The 16,329-nt window shown below is 38.2% G+C and overlaps 2 pseudogenes; both read left to right on the top strand.

The window, feature by feature from the left end:
* The first annotated feature begins 4,292 nt into the window (after positions 1-4,292).
* On the top strand, positions 4,293-4,918 carry LOC143669805 (rRNA-processing protein FCF1 homolog pseudogene; annotated as a pseudogene).
* A 1,626-nt stretch (positions 4,919-6,544) lies between these two features.
* Positions 6,545-16,076, top strand: LOC143669804 (transmembrane and coiled-coil domains protein 1 pseudogene; annotated as a pseudogene).
* The last annotated feature ends 253 nt before the right edge of the window (positions 16,077-16,329 follow it).

Genomic DNA, 16,329 nt, shown 5'->3' with positions numbered 1-16,329 from the left:
TTTGGGCTAGACTCACTCAGCATAATGTTCTCTAGGTCCATCCATGTTATTACATGCTTCATAAGTTTAGTCTGTCTTAGAGCTGCATAATATTCCATCGTAGGTATACGCCACAGTTTGTTTAGCCACTCTTCTGTTGATGGACATTTTGGCTGTTTCCATCTCTTTGCAATTGTAGATAATGCTGCTATAAACACTGGTGTGCAAATGTCCATCTGTGTCTTTGCCCTTAAGTCCCTTGAGTAGATACCTAGCAGTGGTATTGCTGGGTCGTAATCCATTCTGCCATTCTATGTCTTTTGATTGGGAAATTCAGTCCATTAACTTTTAGTATTATTACTGTTTGGATAATATTTTCCTCTACCATTTTGGCTTTTGTATTATATATATCATATCTGATTTTCCTTCTTTCTACACTTTACTCCATACCTCTCTCTTCTGTCTTTTCGTATCTGACTCTAGTGCTCCCTTTAGTATTTCTTGCAGAGCTGGTCTCTTGGTCACAAATTCTCTCAGTGACTTTTTGTCTATAAATGCTTTAATTTCGCCTTCATTTTTGAAGGACAATTTTGCTGGATATAGGAGTCTTGGTTGGCAGTTTTTCTCTTTTAGTAATTTAAATATATCATCCCACTGTCTTCTAGCTTCCATGGTTTCTGCTGAGAAATCTACACATAGTCTTATTGGGTTTCCCTTGTATGTGACAGATTGTTTTTCTCTTGCTGCTTTCAAGATCCTCTCTTTCTCTTTGACCTCTGACATTCTAACTAGTAAGTGTCTTGGAGAACACCTATTTGGGTCTATTCTCTTTGGGGTGCGCTGCACTTCTTGGATTTGCAAATTTAGGTCTTTCATAAGAGTTGGGAAATTTTCAGTGATAATTTCTTCCATTAGTTTTTCTCCTCCTTTTCCCTTCTCTTCTCCTTCTAGGACACCCACAACACGTATATTTGTGGGCTTCATATTGTCATTCAGTTCCCTGATCCCCTGCTCAAGTTTTTCCATTCTTTTCCAGATAGTTTCTGTTTCTTTTTGGAATTCAGATGTTCCATCCTCCAGTTCACTAATTGTAGCTTCTGTCTCTTTAGATCTACCATTGTAGGTATCCATTGTTTTTTCCATTTTTTCTTCTTTGTCCTTCACTCCCATAAGTTCTGTGATTTGTTTTTTCAGATTTTCTATTTCTTCTTTTTGTTCAGCCCATGTCTTCTTCATGTCCTCCCTCAATTTATTGATTTGGTTTTTGAAGAGTTTTTCCATTTCTGTTCGTATATTCAGCATTAGTTGTCTCAGCTCCTGTATCTCATTTGAACTATTGGTTTGTTCCTTTGACTGGGCCATATCTTCAATTTTCCGAACGTCATCCATTATTTTCTGCTGGTGTCTGGGCATTTGATCAGATTTCCCTGGATGTGGGACCCGGCTGGTTGAAAGGTTTTTCTGTGAAATCTCTGGGCTCTGTTTTTCTTTTCCTGCCCAGTAGGTGGCGCTCGTGGCACTCGTCTGTCTGCACGGCAGTCGGCCCGGGAAACCGCGCGTGGAGGTGGGGGTCGCTGGCCGCCGCGGCTTGGGAGAGTGCCGGTCCTAATTGCCCAGCTGGCCCGAAACGCCAAGCGTGACGGGAGGGCCCCGCTATCCAACGTTCCCAGTCAGACCGGGGAGCCACGTGCGTGGAGGGGACCCCAGTCGCCAGCCGCCCCGGCGGGGAAAACGCGCACCCCTCGGGTATCTCACCACAGCAGATTCTCCCTGCCCATTCAGCTGTTCCAGAATGGGGTACGCTGTCTTTTTGGTCTCTGTCGTGACTCCGGGAGCTGTTTCGTATTGTTTCTGTTTCTTTAGTTGCTTTTCTGGAGGAGGAACTAAGACCCGCGCATCTTACTAAGCCGCCATCTTCTCCGGAAGTCTAATCACTGGAAGACTTTTAAGGAGGATTCAGAAGAGACAGGTTCTCTTCCTGCTTCAGCTGGCGAGCCTCTCCTGTGGAGTTCGCCTAGACCCTCCATTGGAATCGTCAGCTTTACAGCCTACCTTACAGATTTTGGGCTCTACATTCCCATGGTTATGTGAGACATTTTTATAAATTTATGTTCATGAATATTTCCTGTTGATTTTGTTTCTCTAGAGAACCCTAACTAATACAACCAGACTCTCCAAGAGTAAGAACATGTTTTCATTGTTTCATCCCTTTGCCACTTAATGACAACATCCTTTCCAGCCTTGAAGCAGTTAGAAAAGTTGTTGCCCAAATATTCCTCAAGATTGAGAGGTAACTATCAAATGAGAGGGAAAACTTGGAACTGTGAAATCAAGATTTAGGGGAAGATTTTCATTACTGAATCACTATATTGATATTCCTTTTTGCTTTCTGGTATATTGCAGTAGACCAAGGGAAATTCCTGAAATCTCTAAATTATAATCCAGCTGCCTCGATCTCTGATGATAATGGTATATCCCTTATCTTCTGCCCCTGTGATTGTAAAAACCTTGTGACTAACCTTCATTAGCACCCAGTAACCATATTTTCAACTTTAGAGTCTTGTAATCACTAAAGACAGCCCCTAATGTTTTTTAATGAAGGGTCTTTCTTGGATGAGCCCAGAACTAACCCACACCAAGTCCAAAGTTATCTTGATAAGTGAGACTGGATATAACCAAAATGGGTCCACCTGACTGCACAGTAGCTTAGACTTTAACCTACAAGTCACCTACCTCATCCTGTCATTTTCTTACATATGTTCTGTGACTGAGCATTTTTCAGTCACAGATAATGTGACTGATAATTATTTCAGCTCAATAATTAGATCGCCTCTAATTACATCATCTGGGGGCACTGTGTTCATTATCCTAAACTCTGCCCATCTTTTCTCTAGTAAACTATCAGAATAACTGCAGTGCAGGGAGATAGATTTTGGGCTGCTAGGTAATCTGCCTAGTAATAAACTTTCTCTCTTTGAAACCCTGGTGTCTCAGGAATTGGTCATTGAATGCAGTGGGCAAAAGAATCCATGGATTTTGTCTGGTAACAAGGCTACATGTAGCTTGAGCAAGATATAAAATGGTTTTTAAGTGCAAGCAACAGAAATTTTTGGAGTTGTTACTGCAGTGATACTAACCATATAGAAAAGTCAATCAAAATTCTTAAGTTGAAATGATCAACAAACTATTCTTTAATAGGAGCCATTAGACTGAATACTAGTAGAAGTATTAGGGAATTTATAGAACTTCCTTAACTGCTGGTGGGAATAGAGCCTTCAATTAAGTAAGTAAGGAAATATACCACCTGTTGTAGATTATATTATTAGTCCAAAATATTTTCTGCTCCTCCTTTAAAAGGTTATGCTCTACATGCCACTGTTATCAGGCATGGCCACAGAACTAGCTTTGACCAGTGAAATGTTAATGGAAATGAGTAGCGCCATTTCTAAGCAGAAAATTTAACTAGTATAATTAGTAGAAAGGTTTTCAGAAAGTGAATACACAGTTTTCAGTCTAAACTGGTAAGAATTATGGACACTCCTTTGTTGAACCATTAAAAAGAGAGGTGTCACCAGAAAGAAGTCTTCTGAATGATGATCCAGAGCTCTCATGGGTAGTATTTTCTTTATGATATTCTCATCTTAGTTGTGCACATCTGAAAACTTCATCTTATTTGTGTGACAGAATAATTAGATATGTGGAGAATAGCAAATGCTAACACAATTCACAAGGTGTCAGGTTATAAACAAGATCATGAGTTTTAATTCATGAAGGGCAATACTCCTTTCCAATGCCTGAAATGCATGCATATACTCCTTTTCTGGCCAACAATGTATCTGGGAAGTCAACTATAAAAATGCTGTGTAAATGAAAAGATAATGGAAATAACATCCCAACCTTGAGACGCCTGGTGCACAAAGGGCATTTTAGGGTGAACTTTTGTCTATGTGAGTCCCTTGGAATCATTCATATTTCTGCAGTAAAAGCTAAATCCAATCCCAATTCTACCTCTTAGATTCTCTTTTATTTCTGTTCTTCATTGTTGAACATTCTCCCTAATCACAGACACTTTTCTTTGGGTGTGTTTTTAGCATCAATCAGTTTTCAGTTATATAATTTGTTCTTCTAGATTCTAGAAGGTGTCTTGATTCCCAATTCAGAAATAGAGTGGAAAAAGCATGGATTTTGGGGAGAAATAGATATGGGTCCGAATCTAGGCTTTACCACTTACTAACTGCATGTTATTAGCCATTCTGTACCTCATATATTCAACTATAAAAATAGAGATATTAATATTTACATTTAGGGTTATTATGAAGGTAAAAATAATTATGATTCTAACCTGGTGGGTATACAACAAATGTGAGGTTTCCTTATTTTCTAATTCTATTAAAACATAATTCAGAGAAATAAGAAGGAGAGTGCGACATGAACATGGTGAAACAAGAAAACAAGGAAGTATGCGACGTTGAAGCAGATGCTTAGTTTCAGGGATCAGAAGCTGAAAGAAAAGGACAGATTAAAACCCAAAAAGAAAGATCCCAGTGCACTCAAAGAAAGGGAAGTGCCACAACACCCTTCCTGCTTAATCTTCCAATACAATACACAGCTAGGCTGATACCTACTTTATCAACTGTTCCATTAAAGCCAAACTGGATTTAGTGCAGTCAATGACGGACTGTATGTATACCAGTTGTATCCCTTGTGTAACTGACTGTGTAATGGCTGAAACTGAGAAATTGGGACTGAAGTATCGAGTGTCTCTAAGGACTGCAGAGGATCCAAGATTTGAACAGCTACCATGCCCACACAGAGGAACCTATGCAGATGACTGCTTAGTACAGAGTAACCCAGCACCTGTTATCTTGTGGCCCTGGATGACCAGGTCCTTAAGTGAAGAATCCAAAAGATCCCTGAGTTCCTATCATTACATTTTTAAACATAGCTACAACACTGAATGGATGCTAGATGATTATGGAGCCCTCGATTCCAGTCTTTACATGACAAACTTTCTCTGTCTTCCTTCGATTGACTTACTCTATTACTAGTTCATTAAACATACTGTTATGAGCCATTTGAGTGTAATTAAGTGCACTAACTATTTGATGCTGTTTTAAAAATATTTTATATCATGTGGAAAACATAATTCAAGGTAATGTTACAATGATGGCAACAAAACAACAGTTATAATATTTATTAAGCCCTCTTGTGTCTCTAGAACTATGCTAAAAACTTTAGTCTTTTATTAGTATTCTCTGTTAAACTAAAAGTTATCCTTTGATCCTCTTTTTCTCTTCTTTTTCTCTGCTGTTCTGTATAAACTTTAGTTTTCTATAGAAGCTAGAGATTTTCTGTAGTGCCAAGAGCTTCTAATGCTGATGAAAACCTCCGTATCCCACTCCCATCTTGTAATTACAAAACCTCTTATCTCCACAACTGGATTCTTTCTGAAGCACCCTTTCTGATATGTTATTGTCCTGATCAAGAGTTTACAATGGCTCCTTTAGGGTATATCAGATGGAGAGCTTAACTCCCGACTCCCCAGTTCTGCATTCAGCCTTCCAACTAATGTTTTATTCGGGAAAGCTAGATGGCTTTTCTTTCTATCTCTCCCCTGAGATCTCCATTCATTCCACTTCTGGGCATGGACACACACACACCCTCACACCCCATCTCACTACTTATTTCCTTCATGTAAACTTTGTTTATGATCTTCTGCCTAGAACAAGAGTTCTGTCTGTATCTCCCTTAATCTAAGATTCTTTAAACTCAAATTTGAAGTCAGTGAAACTCTCCCAGACTAACCAAATCTCAAACCTATGTAATTGATATATATTTTCTTTGAAACATCTATTTTTTTTCAGATAATTAAGTCACATCTCCTCAGCAACTACAAATTGTAAACCTTCAAAGACAAGGAAATTATATGCTATTGATTTAATGTTGCTCTCCATATCTGAGCCTAACGAGGCCTAAGGTAAACAGTAGGTATTTAAAAAGTAAGTACTGAAAAGAGTCATTGCTATAATGATTAGTAAATCATGGAACTGGCTACCACAAAAACTTCTTGGACATCAAAATTTTCTGTTCAGTCTGTGAAAAAACCTTTGCTTAATCAATAGATGCTAATCATACTGGTAATTTTGTTTGGAAATTTGTTCCTTTTTGTCAGAGATTTGTGCCTCAAGAAGTTTCCAATGGTTTGCAGTTAAAGATACATGCATAAAGAATGATTAAATGTGGATAGTTTGGCAAGAACCATGTAATAGAGAGCGAAGTAATCATAGGTTTGTCTCCAGATTGTTGAAGCGTTTCATTCCTGAATGTGAAGTTTTCTCTCTTTTGGAACCTGACACAATTGGGTATATGAACACACATCTTTCACAAGAAAGAGAATGACATCTAACCAAGAGTTTCTTCAGTAACATTACCATTCATATCTTAAAAAGCATTTGTAATGCAAGTATAAATAGGTTATATGGTTAATTTTTAAATATAAATTTAAAACAGTCTTGCATGCTTTCTTCTGTGTGCTGACCTAGATACATAGATGGGATAGCTGTTAATGAACGTCCATAAAAAAGTGAGTAAAACAAATCAATTGTGAACTAGATTCTTCATGGAACTCATTGTGGGTTAAAAGTGAATATTTTATTCATGCCTCACACACTTCTATGATTTTACAGTACAGAAGTTGCAGACATACAAATATGAGACATGAATACTTCTTAAGTCAGGATATCTGTGCCAAGGTCTAAGCTAAGGACAGCTGTAATTGAGCTCTGCATTTAGCTCTGAGCTTCTTGGCAGCCAAGAAACAATGATGATTTATGTGTCTCTCATGATTTGACATTTTAAAAAGTCACCAGTGTTTTGGATGAGGAACTTATTTCCAACCTTAAACTGCAAAAGAAGTTGATCTTGGGGCACTGACCGACTGAGTAAGAGTCTTCAAAAGAAATTTCTAAAACATATGGCCTTTCTTGTACTGATCTTCTACAAGAGACAAGACCTAATGTTTCAAGATAATTCTGTAAGGCATTTTTACAAGGAGTTAAAGTAATTTAAGCTATATAAACTTCTAATATAGCATGACTAACAGGCTGTCAGAAATAAGATGAGTTTTTGTTTTCTAAAGCTGAAAATAGGGTGAAAGAGTGATTTAAAACAGAGTTTCAGTAAGCCAAATTAGCAAAGCAATTTCTTACTTTACAACTTTTCCTGATCTTCTTTTCTTTTGTCCTATTTTGGTCTGTTTATGGATTAAAAAGTGAACTATTTGTATAATGTCCTGTTGCCATAAAAAATGTTTAAAAGTTTCAAATGCTGAATGGTTCATGGTGGTTCTTACTGGGTGTGAGTTAATTGTTTATTCCTACACTGTTATTTGGCTACAATAATTGTTGTAAGGGACTCACCTCTTATACTAATACAAATCACAAACTATCCCTGACTGCAGCTGAGGGAGTATTAGATGATCAAGATATCATTGGTTTGGGCTGAATTGTTTATATAACTTGTATTCATTTTCCTCCTTAGGCTTCACTTTCTGGGTTGGACTCTCTCAACTGCATTGCCTCTATCACCTCCCAATCTGGGCCAGAGGAATGTACTTTTCCATTTTTTAACTTTAACCCAAACTTGGCCCAAATAATCTTTCTTTGGCTCTTCTGAGCTGCCCTTTCATTCACTATGTTCATTCATTTGACAATAGTTAATTCAAAGTCTTTGTTGTTTTTTCTCAATACTCTTCTAGCTCTTGAGCAGCAGGGATGAATTAGACATGATTCCTTTCATCTTAGTTGGAGAAACCACAATAAACACTATTAAAGAACACTTCACTATTTCAAGGAGAATTTACATAAATTAAGGTAGAATAAAAAGGAAATAATTATAGAAAGAACAAATAGCAAAGCATTTACATATAAAAATTTACAAAGCACAGGGATTTTGTTATTAAAATCATGTAATATATGCATTCCCTTATATCCCTTTATTGTTGACACTTTGCATTAGTGTGGTATCTTTGTTATAACTGATGAAATAATATTAAAATTGGACCATTAACTATAGTTCATAGTTTACATTAGGTTTATTATTTCCCTCATATACTATCCAATTATTAGCATCTTGTATTAGTGTGGCACATTTGTTATAATTCATGAAAGAACATTTTTATACTTCTACTGTTAACTATCATTCATCATTTACAATAGGGTTCACTATGTTATACAGTTTTTTGTTCCATCTTTTAATCTGTATTCTAGTAACATATATATATAATTTTATATATTAAAAATTTTATATATATAATATATATACAAAATTTCCCCTTTTAGCCAGATTCACAGATACAATTCAGTGCTGTTAATTACATTAACAATTTTGTGCTACCACTCACCATCAACCATTTTCAAACTTTGCAATCAACCTAAATAAAAATTCTTTACCAATTAAGCTTTTAACTCCCCATTCTCTTCCCCTAACCCAGCACCTAGTAACTTATTCTAGAATCTAACTCTTTGAGTTTCCTTATTCTAATTATTTCATAACAGTGAGCTCATACAATATTTGTCCTTTTGTGTCTGGCTGATTTCATTCAGTGTAATATCTTCAAGGCTCATCTATGTGGTCACATACATCGGGACTTCATTCATTTTCATGGCTGAATAATATTCCATTGTATGTAAAACCTATTTATCCATTCATCAGCTGATGGACACAGGTTGCTTTTATCTTTTGGCAATTGTCAATAATGCCACAATGAACTTCACTGTGAAAATATCTGTTCAAGTTCCTGCTTTCAGTCCTTAGGTATATACCTAATAGCAAGATTGTTAGGTCATAAAGTAATTCTATACTTAGCTTTCTAAGGAACTGCCAAACTGTTTACCACAGTGGCTGGACCAGTTTACATTCCTACCAGCAATTAATGAGTGTGTTTTTTTTCCTCCACATCCTCTCCAACACTTGTAATTTTCTGTTTGTTTTTTTTTCCTTTCTTAATAGTAGCTACTCTTGTGGGTATGAAATGCTATCACATTGAGATTTTGATTTGCATTCCTTAACAGCTAGTGTTATTGAGCATCTTTTCATCTGCTTTTTAGCCATTTGTATATCCTCTTTGGAGAAAGGTCTCTTAAAGTCTTTTGCCCATTTTTAAATTGGGTTTTTTAATCACTGAGTTGTAGGATTTTAAAATACATTCTGGATATTAAGCCCTTATTGGATATATGGTTTCCAAATATTTTCTCCCATTGAGTAGATTGTCCTTTTGTTTTCATGACAAAGTCATGAATGCACAAAAGTTTTTTTTTTTTATAGTTTTTTTAATAGTTTTTTTTCCACATGGGCAGGCCCCAGGAATCAAATCCGGGTCTATGGCATGGCAGGTGGCACAAAAGTTTTTAATTGTGGTGAGATACCATTTATTTTCTTTTTCACTGATTGTGCTTTGAGTGTAAAGTTCAAGAAACCATTGCCTACCAGAAGATCTTGAAAATGCTTCCCTACATTTTCTTCTAGGAGTTTTATATTTCTGGTTCTTATATGTAGGTCTTTGATTGATTTTAAGTTAATCTTCATATGTGGTGTGAAATAGAGGTCCGCCTTCATTTTTTGCATCTAGACATCCAGCTCTCCCAATACTAATTGTTGAAGAGACGATTCTTTCCCAATTAAGAGGACTTGGCAGCCTTGTCAAAAATCAATTGACCATAGATGTAAGGTTCTATTTCAGAACTCTCATTCAATTCCTTTGGTCTCTATATCTACCCCTGTACACACTGTTAAACAATCAGTGGGTCAAAGGAGAAAATGCAAGAGAAATCAGTAACTATCTCAAGGCAAATAGAAATAAGAACACAGCATATCAGAACTTATGGGATGCAGTGAAAGCTGTGCCGAGTGGGAAAATTATTGCCCTAAATGCCTATATTAAAAAAAAAAGAAAAAAAAGAAAAAAAAAACAAAAACAAATAAATAAAAAAAATAAGAAAGAGAAAAAAATCAAGGGATAAACTGTTTACCTGGAAGAACTAGAGAAAGAACAGCAAACTAACCTCAAAACAAAGAGAAGGAAAGAAAGATTAGAGCAGAAATAAATGAAACTGAGAGCACGAAAATAATAGAATCAACAACATCAGAAGTTGGTTCTTTGAGAAAATCAATAAAACCAATGGAAGCTTAGGATGACATGGGATGGGGAGAGAAAGAGAGAGAGAGAGAGAGAGAGAGAGAGAGAGAGACTGAATAAGTTAGGATGCAATTAAGTAAAATCAGAAATGGGAGAGAGAACATACATATTGACCCTGCAGAATAAAAATATAATGAGAGGATACTATGAGAATTATATGCTAATAATCTAGTGAGTGTAGATGAAATGGACAACTTCCTAGAATAGCATGAACAACCAACATTGACTCAAGAAGAAATAGATGACCCCAGCAAGCCAATAACAAGTAGAGATTGAGTCAGTCATCAAAAAACTCCAAAAAACTAAAATCCAGGACCAGATAGCTTCACAAGTGAATTCTACCAAGCATTCACGAAAGAATTAGTCCCAATTCCTGCTCAAATGCTTCAAAAAAATTGAAGAAGAAGAAAAGCTACCTAACACATTCTATGAAGTCAGCATCACCCTAATAGTAAAACCAGACAATGATACTGCAAAAAAAAATTATAGACCAATCTCTTTAATGAATATTGATGCAAAAATCCTCAACAAAATACAAAACAAATTTAGCAGTTTTAAAAGAATGGTACAATATGACTATATGGGATTTATTCCAGGTATGCAAGGCTGGTTCAACACAACAAAATCAATTAATGTATACACCACATCAAAAATCAAAGTAGAGAACCCACATGACCATCTTGATTGATGCAGAAAAGGCATTTAACAAAATTCGATATTCTTACTTGATGAAAACCCTTTCAAAAAATAGGAATAGAAGGAAACCTCCTCAGTATGATAAAGGGAATATATGAAAAACCTAACATCGTACTCAATGGGGAAAACAGAAGTCTTCCTTGTGAGATCAGAAACAAGTCAAGGATGCCCACTGTCACCACTGTTATTCAACAATATGCCGGAAGTACTAACTAAAGCAATTAGACAAGAAAAAAAGCTATCTAAATTGGAAAGGAAGAAGTAAAACTCTCACTATTTGCAGATGACATATGTCAAAAATCCTGAAAAATCTACAGCAAAGCTATTAGAGCTAATAAATGAGTACAGTAAAGTGGCAGGGTGCAAGATCAATATCCAAAAATCAGTAGTTTTTCTATACACTAGTAAACAGCAATCTAAGAAGGAAATCAACAACAAAAAAATCCATATACAATTGCAACAAAAAGAATCAAATATTTAAGAATGAAGCTAAATTTATTTAAAGACCCGTATGCAGAAATTACAAGAAATTTCTAAAAGAAATCAAAGAAGACCTAAATAAATGAAAGGACATAGCATGTTCATGGATTGAAAGACTAAATATAGTTAAGATGGCAATTCTACCCAAATTGATTTATAGATTGTTCTAGTTTGCTAGTTGCTGGAATGCAACACACCAGAGACAGATTAGACTTTCAATAAAAGGGGATTTGTTTAGTTAACGTATTGTTCTTCAGAGGAAAGGCAGCTAACTTTCAACTGAGGTTCTTTCTTACGTGGGAAGGTGCAGGGCAATCTTCACTGGCCTTCTCTCCAGGCCTCTGGTTCCAACAACTTTCCCTGGGGTTATTCCTTTCTGCATCACCAACAGCCTGGGCTGAGCTGCAAGTGCTGAGATGAGGTATGCTGAGCTGCTTGGGCTGTGCTGCATTGAGTTCTCTCATTTAAGCACCAGCCAATTAAATCAAACATCATTCATTGCAGCAGGCATGCCTCCTAGCCGACTGCAGATGTAATCAGGAACAGATGAGGTTCACATGCCATTGGCTCATGTCCACAGCAATAGAACGAGGCACCCTCACCTGGCCAAGTTGACACCTGAATCTAATTACCACATAGACACATGCAATACCAGCTAAAATCCCAAAAACTTACTTTGCAGAAATAGAAACACCAATAACTGAATTTATTTGGAAGGACAGGGTGCCCCAAATATCTAAAAATATCTTGAGAAGGAGGAATGAAATGGGAGGTCTCCCACGACCTGACTTTAAAGCATATTATGAAGCTGCAGTGGTCAAAACAGCATGATACTGGCATAAAGATATATAAATACTGGCCAGTGGAATTGCTTTGAGTGTTCAGAAATAGACGTTTTCATCTATGGACGATTGATCTTTAATAAGGCAGTTAAGTCAACTGAACTGGGACAGAGCACCCTCTTCAATAAATGGTATTTGGGGAACTGAATAACCATATGCAAAAGAATAAAAGAGGGTCCCTATCTCATACCTTACACAAAAATTAACACAAAATAGAGCAAAGATTTAAATACCAGAGCTAAGAACATAGAACTTTTAAGAGAAAATGAAGGGAAGTATCACGTATCTTGTTCTAGGAGGTGATTTCCTATACCTTATACCCAAAACATGAGCAATGAAGAAAGCATTAGATAAATGGGAAATCCTCAAAATTAAATGCTTTTTTTTTTTTTTTTTTGCATCAAAGAACTTTGTCAGGAAAGTAAAAAGGCAGCCTATGTAAATAGAAACAACATTTGGAAACCACATATCAGATAAGGGCTGAATAACCACAGTATATAAAGAGATTCTACAACTCCACACCAAAAAGACAAACAACCCAATTTAAAAATGGGCAAAAGACATGGACCGACACTTTTCAGAAGAGGAGATACAAATGGCTCAAAAACATATGGAAAGATGACCAACCTCACTGGCTATTAGGAAAATGTAAATCAAAACCATAATGAAGTATGATCTTACACCCATGAGAATGGCCATTACAAAAAAAAAATGGAACACAACAAGTGCTATAGAGGATGTGCTAAAAGAGAAACACTTATTCACTGTCAGTGGGAATGTAGAATGGTGTAACCACTCTGGAAGGCAGTTTGATGGTTGCTCAGGAAGCTAAGTATAAAATTCCCATATGATCCAACAATCCCATTACTAGGTATATATTCAGAGGAACTGAAGGCAAGGCCACAAACAGACATCTGCACACCAAGGTTTAGAGCAGCATTATTCACTAATTGCCAAGAGCTGGAGACAGTCCAAATATCCACCAATAGTTGAGTAGCGACACAAAGAGTGATATATACAAACGATGGAATATTATGCAGCTGTAAAAGACAGAATAAAGTCATGTAGCTGTAACAGCATGGATAAACCTTGAGGCTTTTATGCTGAGTGAAATTAGCCAGAAACAGAGGGACAAATACTGTATAGTCTCCCTAGTATATAATGACATTAATAAGTGAAATTTGAGGGTTAAAGTTAATAACACAGGTTATCAGGAGATAGAAAGAGAGTAGAAATTGAGCATTTGGTTCTGAAGGAGTACAGAATGTTCGACAGGACTGCTGGTAAACATCCAGAAAGGGATAGCCCAATACTGTCTGATCGCAGCACAATATTGTAAGTATGCTGAACAAAGCTGTGTGTGAGCATGGTTGAGGCAGGAGGGCTGGGGCATGCATGACACCAGAAGGAAAGACAGAGGATTAAGACGTGGATGGCACTGCTTAGCGATACCTAGAGTGGACAATGATGATGATTAAATGTACAAATAGAGGAATGTTGTTTTTTTTTTTACATAAGGGAGAACAAATGAATGTCAACATTGCAAGGTGTTGAAAATGGGATGGTATATTGGGGAAAATATAATCAATGCAGGTGCTGGTTCAGGCGCCCACACAGTGAGGGTGGTAAAGGGTGGGGGTGGGGGTGGGTGGTGCTGAGGTGGCTGAGGCGAATTGGGGAGAGGGTCAGGAGGGGGTGCTGGGGGGTGGACTGGGTGCATTGGCCTCAGCGGCAGGAACCGGTGATTGACCTGGAGCATTGGCTCTGGCAGAGATGCTGCCTGCTCATCTCCTCCCCACTGATTCCTCAGTTGCAGATTATGGAACTAATTCCATAGCAGTTCAAGTCAGCAGATGCTTGAGCATCTATTGCGAACAAGCTTCTCCTACAGGGATACCTGTACACCTTAGAAGTACTTGAGGAAGAATGATGAAGCTTGGCATGAAGCCTCTGTTTCACAGCTGTGTAGTTACTGTTGAAGTGAAGCAAATGCCTACCTAATTTGAGAGTCTTGGTGCATTCAATAATTTTGAGTTTGGAAATAAGTATATTGCCTACTGTTCTGGTAGTGGACAGTTATATGAGGACCCTGATCCTGGAGGCAAACCCCAAGATGCAGAGGCCAGAAAGTAGATAGAATCCGAACAAAAGTTGTGTAAAATGATCCACGGTGCTTTGGTGAACATTAATGTCATTGGCCAAGGCCTGAGGCATCTCTTCCAGCATCAGCGCAGGAGGCCATCAGTGTCTCCGCATGATATGCAGCAAATTCAGGCAGAGCCAGAAACTGAAATGGATTTGGAGAGCCAAAATGCATGTGCTGAGATTGATGGTGGCTCCACCTACCCCACAGCTCTGAATCAAGTTCTGCAGCAGATCTGAGTGCCACTCAAGATAAAGAGAGGGAGGACCCTGAAGAGTAGGCAAGATAAGCCAGAAGCCCTAAAGGGAAGTCCCCAAATCAAGAGGAGATCTGGCCAGGAGATTGTAGCTGTTATGCAGTTAGGCCAGCCCAGTTCTTTATCCAGGACAGATGCTCCTACCAGCTCAGCTGTGATGGAAATAGCTTGTGCTGCGGTTGCATGTGTACCAGGAGAGGAGGCAACTGCAGTGGTTGGAAGAAAGTCTTCTTGCCCACACTTCTAGTGCAGTGGCCTTTAACGCTGATGGCAGCATCTCCATGGACTCCGTGGGTGGAACACCAGACCCACAGTGTACAAAACCTGCTATTGCTCACCTGCAGCAGAAGATCCTGAAGCTCACATAATAGATCAAGATTGTCCAAACAGCTCAGGATGACAACATTGCTGAGTACTTGAAACTTGCCAACAGCACAGACGTGCAGTAGGCAGCTTGCATCATCCAGGTCTTTGAGAAGAAGCAGCAGAAATCCTCCCAAACCATCCTCCAGCTATGAAAGAAGCTTGAGCATTACCACCAGAAGCTCTGGGAGGTAGAATGGGATCCTACGGCAGCCAAAGGATGTCTTCAGTAACATGCATTAGGGTCTGAAGGATGTGGGAGCAAAGGTAATTGACTTGAAGGTGTGGTAGACAAGGTCAAGGGCAGACTGTCTAGTTTCTTCCAGGCCACTCATTCAGCAGCAGGAGCTGTAGTCTCAATGCCTAGAGAGATCACTTCATTGATTCGGAATAAATCTGATAATGCAGACATCTCTAATTTCAAGGACTCTTTAGAGGAATGGTGAGTGGAGGCTGGGAGGAAGACTTTGGGGGTGATTTTAAACTTTCAATCGAGTCCAAAATATGGTTGTTCTAGTGCCACATCAGACTCAGTGGGAGCCAGCAGCATGACTGGGGCATTGCTGTAGGAACATCTAGCTCCAAAACAAGCACCCTGGACATGCAGAGCTCAGGATTTGATGCATTTCTACAGGAAATCCAGGAAATCCAAGCCAGACTAGAGGAATCTTTTGAGATCCTCAAGGAACATTAGTAGAGGGACATTTCCTCAATTATGCAGGTATTACAGGAGGAGGGAGATGGATATAAATGATTAGGACAACTAAATGGCTTAACAGAACTCCACCACAATGGAATCTTGACTTGAAGCAAGAATTGGCCAGTTTGGAAGGAAAAATCATGTATCAGTCCTATGAATGGCTGCGACATCCAGGAGGCCCTGGGGGCATGCCAAACCCTTAAGTCCAAGATGCAACTGTAGCAGCAGCAGTAGCAGCAGTTCCTCTCATGAAGACTCACAACAGGACATTAAGCACTTTATTCCTTGTGGTTTTCATCGTCTTTCTCTGGGAGCACAGGGATGCCCTCTTTAGCTATATGGAATGCTTCTTTTCATCCCCAGATGATGCTGGAACAAGGAGGCAGTTGCTCCCCTACCCTCTGCATGCAGTGAAGAATTAGATAGCAACTTACCTACTCTGAAGTTTTCTACAACACGAGTTGAGTGGATCTGTTTACATTTAGTGTAATGTTTTCTTTTCAAGAGTTGCAATTGCCATAGTGTTTTTCAGATTTTATCCAAGAAGTTTACTTTTGGGACAAAAATCTTGGATCAATTTTATACAGCATGATTTTCCTTAGGATGGAAACCTTATCACAGTCCTTTAATATGAACCAACAATCTGGAGCACACTGAAGGGCATTCTAAATTGTG

This window comes from Tamandua tetradactyla, chromosome 26 (genome assembly GCF_023851605.1).
Source record: "Tamandua tetradactyla isolate mTamTet1 chromosome 26, mTamTet1.pri, whole genome shotgun sequence".
Lineage (NCBI taxonomy): Eukaryota > Metazoa > Chordata > Mammalia > Pilosa > Myrmecophagidae > Tamandua > Tamandua tetradactyla.
The sequence above is the reverse complement of the archived record's forward strand: the minus strand, read 5'-3'. Positions and strand labels throughout refer to the sequence as shown.